The following is an 8,899-nucleotide window of genomic DNA, read 5'->3' as shown; positions in this document are numbered from 1 at the left end:
ACAAATACAGTAGCTGCAGATGAAGAAGAAGAAGAAATATTGATCATGTGGAGCAATGAAAGAGTTGTACTTAAAATATTTGCTCAGTTTTATTATATGTAAAAAATTTTTACTTAAAAAGTAACAAACCTTAGTGCTAGGGGAAAAGTCAGCACTTTAAAGACAAAAATCTAAATGATATCAAGAAAAGGTTTATTATGCAACCAAAAACAAAGACAAGAAGAAAAGAACCCTTAATGCCAGAAACAGTTTACATCACAAGCACAGAAAAAGACATTCCAACATGGTCCATGACAAGGGCTCTTTTAGAGGCAACAACAACAAAAAGCCAAAAATTTGGCAAAACACCAGGCTTCAGCTGGAAAGCTGTTCTGAACAACCACAGCTGTCCTGAATGTTTGTCAGCAGCCTGCTTATATAGCAAAGCTCCAGCTGGACTGCACCTGCTTGGACAAATCACAGGCGAGGTACTAAGGATCTAGCCAATTGCAGGCAGATCATGGAACAGTTGGGTGTGTGCTGAGGAGCCTGCCATTTGCAACACAAACACATGCCCAGGACTGGGGCTATAACAAAAACATACTGAGAAGTTTCAAATCAATTTGATCAGCTTGTTGAAGCATCAGCTCTGATCTGCAGAAATAAATATATAAAGCAAAGAAATATTTGCAGTGAAGATTGTTGTTGTTGTTTTAAATATATATTTATTTGCATTTTATTGAAATCTCATTCCATGATGTTTTTATTTACTTATTTATTTTCAGATTTTCATCCAGCAGCGTCTCTCACAGTGAATCCTGACAGTGTTCAACACTTCACATCTGACCCTGTTTCACTGAACTGTGGAGGAAACTCTGCTAAGTGGAGAGTGATCAGGTTAATAGAAAAAGATTGGCTGTCACAATACTCCTCCTGGGGGACAATGACTGGATCCTCATGTACCATGAAGATGTACTGGTACCACAGTGGAGTGTACTGGTGTGAGTCTGGATCAGGAGAGTTCAGCAATGCAGTCAACATCACTGTACAGAGTATGTTATGATTTATGCTCTTTAGACACAATTTCCCTTTTTCACATGTTTAACACACATTGTTAACTACACTTTATGTAGACTGTATTTTTTGCTCTTGTGTTTATTCATAAAAATATGTTTGATTATGCAATAGATTGAATATGAATCTGTTCTTTAGATAATCTGCACTCATTCACTTCATTTAATTTCTTCATAACAATATAGAACAATAGATATTCTTATTCCTGACATATATCTCAACATTTCCCACTGGGACTTATCTCAACATAAGTCCCAGTGGGAAACTCCCCCCAAGGTGGTGGAGAATGAGAGGGCTAAGATCCTCTGGGACTTTCAAATCCAGACAGATAAAATAGTGGTGGCCAACCAACCGAACATAGTGATCATGGATAAGCAGCAGAGGAATGCCGTAGTGATCAATGAATCCATCCCCAATAGTGGAAATATCAGGAAAAAGGAGCATGAGAAACTGGAGAAGCAACAGTAGTGCCCATAGTGATCGGAGCATTGGGGGTCGTGTCAACCACACTGGAGAAGTGGCTTCAACGGATACCTGGTGAGACATTAAACATTTCCAACCAGAAAAGTCCTAGGAACAGCTAAGATATTGTGTAGGACCCTCAAGCTTCCAGGGCTCTGGTAGAAAACCTGAGCTTGAGAGATAAACAGCCACCTGCCCTACCCTGAGGAGATGGGAGGGGTGGGTGAGGGAGGAGTTACATATATATATATATATATATATATATATATATATATATATATATATATATATATATATATATATATATATATATATATATATATATATATATAAAACTCCTCCCTCATATATATATAACTCCTCTGAGGGAGGAGTTTTATATATATATATATATATATATATATATGCTCCTTTTTCCTGATATTTCCACTATTGGGGATGGATTCATTGATCACTACGGCATTCCTCTGCTGCTTATCCATGATCACTATGTTCGGTTGGTTGGCCACCACTATTTTATCTGTCTGGATTTGAAAGTCCCAGAGGATCTTAGCCCTCTCATTCTCCACCACCTTGGGGGGAGTTTCCCACTGGGACTTAGGGGTGTCCAGTCCATATTCTGCACAGATGTTCCTGTACACTAAGTGCCTGCTAGTATCTTGCACCCTGCTGTGAGGTGCTAGATTGTTTCAGGGGCTCCTTTGCATAGTCTGCCCATGGGATCCTGCCTGGTATGGCAGATCTGGGCCTCGATCGCTCTGGTGCTCAGGACTTGCTCCTGTGCTGCCATGATTAGTGTCTCTGTACTGTCCTTCAGTCCAGCCCTCTCCAGCCATTGATAGGACGTGTTTATATGGTCACTTCGGTAATCTACTGGTGGTCCATCCCATGCAGGGGCTTTTCCTCCCACAATGGTTCTTCTAGGTCATGTTCCTCCAGATTCCATTGTCTGAGACATTCACTAAGTGCTTCACCCGTTGGTGCCCTCTACCTGATGTATTCGTGGAGCTTAGATGTTTAATCTTGGGTGGTGGCCTTGATGCTCATTAGTCCCTGGCCCCCTTCTTTCCACTTAGTGTATAGTCGCTGGACACTGGACTTAGGGTGGAACCCTCCATGCATGGTGAGCAGCTTCCATGGTTTGACATCCGTGGTCTGAGCTTCCTCCTTTGGCCAGCTTATTATCCCAGCAGGGTATTGGATCATTGGCAGGGCATAGCTGTTAATTGTCTTAATTGAGATGAGTACTCAGTACTTGCCTCTTTCGTTGCAGGTATTTAGCTGGGGCAGCTTTCCTTGTGGCTTCTTCATGGTTGCCATTTACCTGTGGTATGCCCAGGTACTTGTAGCTTTCCTCCACATCTGTTATCCTGCTCTCTAGGAGTGCAATGCCCACCGTATGGATTACCTTCCCTCTCTTTGTTATCATTTGCCCACATTTCTCCAGTCCGAATGATATTCCGATGTTCCTGCTGTAGATCAGGGCGGTATGGATCAGTGAGTTGATGTCCCACTCACTGGGCGACTGTTCTGTCAACCAGCAGCTGGTGTTTGGCTCCTCTGGTTCTTCTGCTAATCCCTTTCCGTGTCTACGCCATGTATTGATCCATGTGCCCACTTACCTTTGCCGCTATGATGCCTGACAGGAGCTTCTATGTTGTGGAGAGGCAGGTTATTGGCCCTATAGTTGGATGGGACTGATCCCTTGTGGGGGTCTTTCAGTATCAGACTGTTTGTCCTTTGGTCAGCCATTCAGGGTGAGTCCAATCCCTCATGAGTTGGTTCATTTGTGCTAACAGGCATTCATGGAGTGAAGTCAGCTTCTTTAGCAAGTAGGCATGTATCATATCAGGGCCAGACACTGACCAGTTCTTCATACCTGAGAGTCTGTGTTGGATATCTGGCACCGTGATGGTAACACGGTCTTGTTCAGGGAGGGAGCTGTGGTCTGCTCTGAGGTCTTTTAACCACTGTGCTTCATTGTTATGTGATGCCTTCTTCTCCCATATGTATTTCCAGTATTGTTCTATCTCCAGACTTGGTGGGTCAGCTTGTGTAGTATTACCTTGCCTCTGGGAGTACGCTTTAGCTGGGTTACTTGAGAAGAACCAGTTTATTGTTCTGGCTTCAACTTCTCTTGTGCATCTCATCAGACGTGCAGCCAATGATTGGAGTCTTTGTTTGGCAGTTTCCAGGGCCTCAGGCATGGACATCTGGCTGTACCTCTCTGGCACCCTCTTCATGGTTGTGCCCTTCTGGAGTTTTGACAGTTGACTAACTTCCCTTCCTCTTGCCTTGATCTTGGTGTCTAACCTCCTCTTCCATGGTGCCTCCTTCTTGCCCTTGATGTGATGTCAGCCCAGCTTCTCCAGGATCACTATTGCTGTACTGTATATCAACTCATGGTAGATATATAGATATATATATATATATATATATATATATATATATATATATATATATATATATATATATATATATATATATATATCTATATATATATATATATATCTATATCTATATATATATATATATATATATATATATATATATATATTATACATTTATATATATATATATATATATATATATATATATATATATATATATATATATATATATATATATATATATATATATATTATACATTTATATATAAGCTCAAAGGTGGCGAGAGACATGTCGCTGTTTATAAAATATCAGAAAATGTATTTAAACATGAGGTCTTAATGGTAAAAAGTTCATTTGAAAATGTCTTTCACCAGCTGATCTCTGACTGAACTTAATATTCAGGAACATTTTGTTACAGATGATGATGGTGACATCATCCTGGTGAGCCCCGTCCATCCTGTGACTGAGGGAGCTTCTGTCAGTCTGAGCTGCAGACTGAGAGGACAAAACACACTTTCTGATGCTTCTTTTTATCACAATGACAAACTTCTCCAACATGATGGCAGAGAGGAGCTGAACATCTCTGCAGTGTCACAGTCACATGAAGGTTTCTACAAGTGTCAACGTTCAGGAAAGACCTCAGAACAGAGCTGGATGTCAGTTAGAGGTGAGAAAAACAAACCACTGCTCTGACTGAAATAAATACATAAAGATGTGCATTTTTGCATAAATATAAAAATAATGATTTTTCCTGAAACACTTACCAAAATGTGTTTTCAAATCTGCATATAAACAACATTATTACTTTTGTTTTGTTTTGTTTACAACAGCTGCATCCAGATCTAAAAACGCTTCATTTCCATTACTATTGATTGTTGGACCAGTTTTTGGAATCATATTATTGATTCTCCTGCTCTTGCTGTGTCTCTTCAAACATTGCAAAGGTGAGACCTTTTTTCTTACACATTAATAAACTCAATATACATATGATTCTGATTTTACAAGTCATCAGTAGAACAAAATTATCTAACAAGCTATTTAACAACTAATGTCTTTTTCACAGATTTATGGTGCATCAGGTCGGTACATCATTCTTTCATTTTCTCTCATCTCAAACAAAAATCATCAGTATTTAACTTTTCTGTGTTAAATATTCTGTATTTATAATGTTTTAGCAACAGTCAGAGCTCCAGTTCACATCCTGGATTCAACCAGAAAGAAACTAGTGAGAACAGCTCTCCTCTCCACGGTCAGGACTTAAACTGATCCACAGTTTTATGTAGAAACTTTCCATTAAATCTGTGATCCGATGCAGTCAGAATAAAGATAAACAGATAAATCTAAATGATATAAAGTTTAAACAAGGAGAATCCTCGACAGCTGTTTTCAGATTAGAAAACTCTTCATCTCTGCTGCTGATCATTAGACCAGCTGAATTGCATTTTTTTAGTTCTCTGATTCTGTGTCATCACTTTAGGTCTAAAGGTGACACTTTTTACTTCTGATGTTAACAGTTTTAAGAAACACAAACGTACGGTGGCCGACAGGTGCAAACAAGTTTCATATGAAAACTGTCCATGCCAAACCAAACATTGCCAAATGCAAAACATAAGTCTCTGAAGACTGCTGCCCTGATGACAGGTGTTGTGCTGAAAAGAGCACCATTACTGTCCAAAGCACTCCATGTTATATTCAGCATATTCTGGCAACCCGGTCTCTATAACATACATTTTCTTTTAATCAGCAGGATAGTACAGGATTTTATAAGTTTTTATGGGTACATATTGAAAATACATCATCTACAGGCAAGATGCCGTTACTTTGCTCATTGAGAGGGGTGCTTTTCACAGCAGGGATGCCTTTTCTGCAGAACACCAGTCCTCCTGCCCACAGTTTTCACCTGAGAGACAGACAATGGTGAGAAGAGGAGAAGTACTGGTGGGCAGGGCCGGATTGAAAGTGCACAGGCCCCTGGGCCCAGAGTGTTCCAGGGCCCCCTTCCCCACCACAACATTGTGAAAATTGTGAATGATCCACTGTGAAACGACATTTCTAACATCTCTTAGCCAGTGGTACCAACAGTCATATACTATTAGTAGTGGTGTAACTATCTGGCTTTTATGTACATTTTGTTTCATGTCCAAACTGCTGGTGTTTGCCCTGCATGGGCCCCAAGTGGGCATGGGCCCCTGGGCCTGTGCCCATAATTCCCACTGGATAATCAGGCCTTGCCGGTGGGAAGTTTGAGTAATGTAGAGAAACTACATCAAGGTATATATTTATTTATTTCATACATGTGTCCATAATCTTGCGCAATGTCATAATGAAGGTCAGCTGACTTAAATGATTAAAGTAAAAGTAGAAACTTTAACAACGTCAGAGCACCTCCGTAGTGAGAGTAAATATGCAGAGTTTTCCAATCTGCAGCGTGTTTTATACATGAAGTCCGTTTGCACCTGTCTGCCACCGTGCTGATGACTTATTAGGCCATAAACTGGAACAACAGTTCAACATCATTTAACATAAACCAGGTAACAACTAATAGTTTCCTTTTTCTTTGGTGAGAAATGGTTTTGCTACGGAGCAGACGATCAACCAGTATGAGAATCAGCAGCAAGTTTACTCCTCTCTCCTCCACAGTAAGTCTTTCATCTGGTTCTGAATATTCTTGTTTATTTTCATTCATTTAATTTTAATGACCAGGGACAATAAAAACGCATTGGAAAAGTCTCAAAACAAATTCAGAAATACATGATTTTACTCCCCTCCTTCATTTTATCAGCGTTTATTCAGCGTTCTGATCAAATTGACTTACAATCATCACATCTCGTGATTTTATTACGTTTACATCCTTTTTATGAAATGGGAACATTCTTTCTAAAGGTTGGGTGGACGTTCGAGCAAAAACTCTTGTAGTAGAAATACTTTAGTAAAAGTATCTCAGACATGAAGTGACTGAAGTAACTATGTTGGGATTATTTTCTGACCTGCAGGAGACATTTCTGTCTATGAAACAATCAGAGGCTCTGAACATTCTGCAGATGGTAAAGTATGAACTTTAAGCTTCATTATCATACAATAATTTAAATAAAATAATATTTAATAAAAACATTATTGTTGCAGGTCAACAAGAAGATTATGATAACATCACATCCCTGACTGAGCTTGAAAATGTTGACAAGAGAAGTGAGTACACAACATGTGAAATGTGATGATAAGAAAAAAGAAAATACACTCCTGCTCTAAAGTTTGGGATCATTTTCAGATGGGATTTAATGGGAAAGTGATCCCAAACTTTTCCTTCTTGTGTGTCTCTTTGTCCAACTTGACAGCTAACAGCTTCACTGAACATCAGATGTAGAGAGATTTCAAAGGCTTTACTCAGTCCTCTGTCCAATCAACATTTTTCTTTGTAAAACTGTAAACAAACTAAATGTAAGTTACAAAGTTTTTCTGCCGTCTTACTAAATATCCAAACCAAAAGATATGCTCATGTTCAGTATCTGAACAAACTTTCACATGTCTTTGTTCTGCAGAAAATGCAGCAATTACACTTTAGCTTCTGAAGTGATGTAGTTTGTCCACATTACTTACAAAGTTCAACTAAAGAGACTCATGAGACCAATCTAAAAATAAGAGCTGAAAGGTGTCTACAAGTAAGAACCACCAGGTGGCGTTTCTAAACAAATACATGTTATGACAGACCCTTCCACCATCCAAAAACACTGACAAGAGGCTTGGACCCCATGCAGCACCCAGCTCCAAGCTGCAGTCAGAGCAGGAGACAATCACATCTGCTCCATGACCAGACTGAAAGTGAAACATGCAAATAGGCTTATAGTCAGATATTAATGCCTGTTGATGAAGAATGTGGACAAAAACATTGAAAAGGTTAAAAGTGCTGTAACATGTTAAAGACTCTTGATACTTAAAGTATTTTAATTTCATGACTAGAGTTTGAATTTTCACTGTTAATCTCTGTGTCTATTATTTGATTCAGCTGTCCATTAAAATTATATTCAAATAAAAGAATATCACTTTAGAAAACATGAAGGAAAATAAACATCTTAAGTTTAATGTTCTGGTCTACAATGTACAACTATTATCTGTCATACAGATGTTATTTATAATTGTGTTTTCCAGATGTTTAAGGAGACGTCATCAACAGAACAACAGAAGCTCAGAAGCAACACGGACCTCATGGTTTGGTAGCAGAGCTGAATAAATAAATAAAGGAAATCACAGAAATATAATCCAGATCAAACCCACAACTTCTGTAATAAACACAAAGTTGAATTTACACTTTATAGAAAATCTTAAGCAAAACTGTGTATTTATGTTTTTCTGATGTAATTCAGATGTAATCTTGATCAGTACTTTTATATTAATGTATTTTTATTCTTTGTAATTAATTCTGTCACAAAATATGAGTTAGGTTTCAAATATTCCAGACAAACCAGATTAATGTTTCACATCAGATTTGTTGACAGACTGTCTAAACAGTTTCTTTCTGTCAACTTTAGATCTCCGTAGTCTGTCTTCATATGTTCCTATGGTAACAAGGTAGACATCAGTACCAACTTTACAACACTGATTCCTTGACTTTAAAGTGTTTGGTAGCCTTTAGCTTTGCTTGTACAGACTCTTGTTCTTGTTGTCCTTCATAACGTAGTGGCAGCACAGCAGCAAGGTTGAGTTATTATAAACTGAGTTATTTCTCTAAAATATTATCAGTCTGTTTGATTTTGCGGAACACAAGCTGGGTGGTGACAGTGATCAGTGATGCAGAAGACTCATTGAAATCCATACTGAGCAGACAGAATCTGCAAGCTGCTGTACTGATCTCATTTCAATCTGCCTTTCTGTGACGATCAGAAAAAAAAAAAAAAAAACACAGCACCAGCTCCGACACTTGGCAGAGGATTGCCAGCAAAGTCAACACATAAAGCTACACTATTGTTAACGTGTTATTTGACCATATATAATTTAATTA

At 38.6% G+C, this 8,899-nt stretch overlaps 1 long non-coding RNA gene across 1 annotated transcript; it reads left to right on the top strand.

The window, feature by feature from the left end:
* Positions 1-6,292: 6,292 nt before the first annotated feature.
* LOC306769379 lies at positions 6,293-8,125 on the top strand. The gene is made up of 4 exons (XR_013771678.1): positions 6,293-6,545; positions 6,900-6,950; positions 7,030-7,092; positions 8,050-8,125. It is a non-coding gene; the product is annotated as an uncharacterized lncRNA (long non-coding RNA).
* Positions 8,126-8,899: the final 774 nt, after the last annotated feature.

The sequence above is a fragment of the Telmatherina bonti genome (genome assembly GCF_933228915.1).
Source record: "Telmatherina bonti genome assembly, chromosome: 18".
NCBI classification, from domain to species: Eukaryota; Metazoa; Chordata; class Actinopteri; order Atheriniformes; family Telmatherinidae; genus Telmatherina; species Telmatherina bonti.
This window is presented reverse-complemented; position numbering and strand designations above follow the sequence as displayed.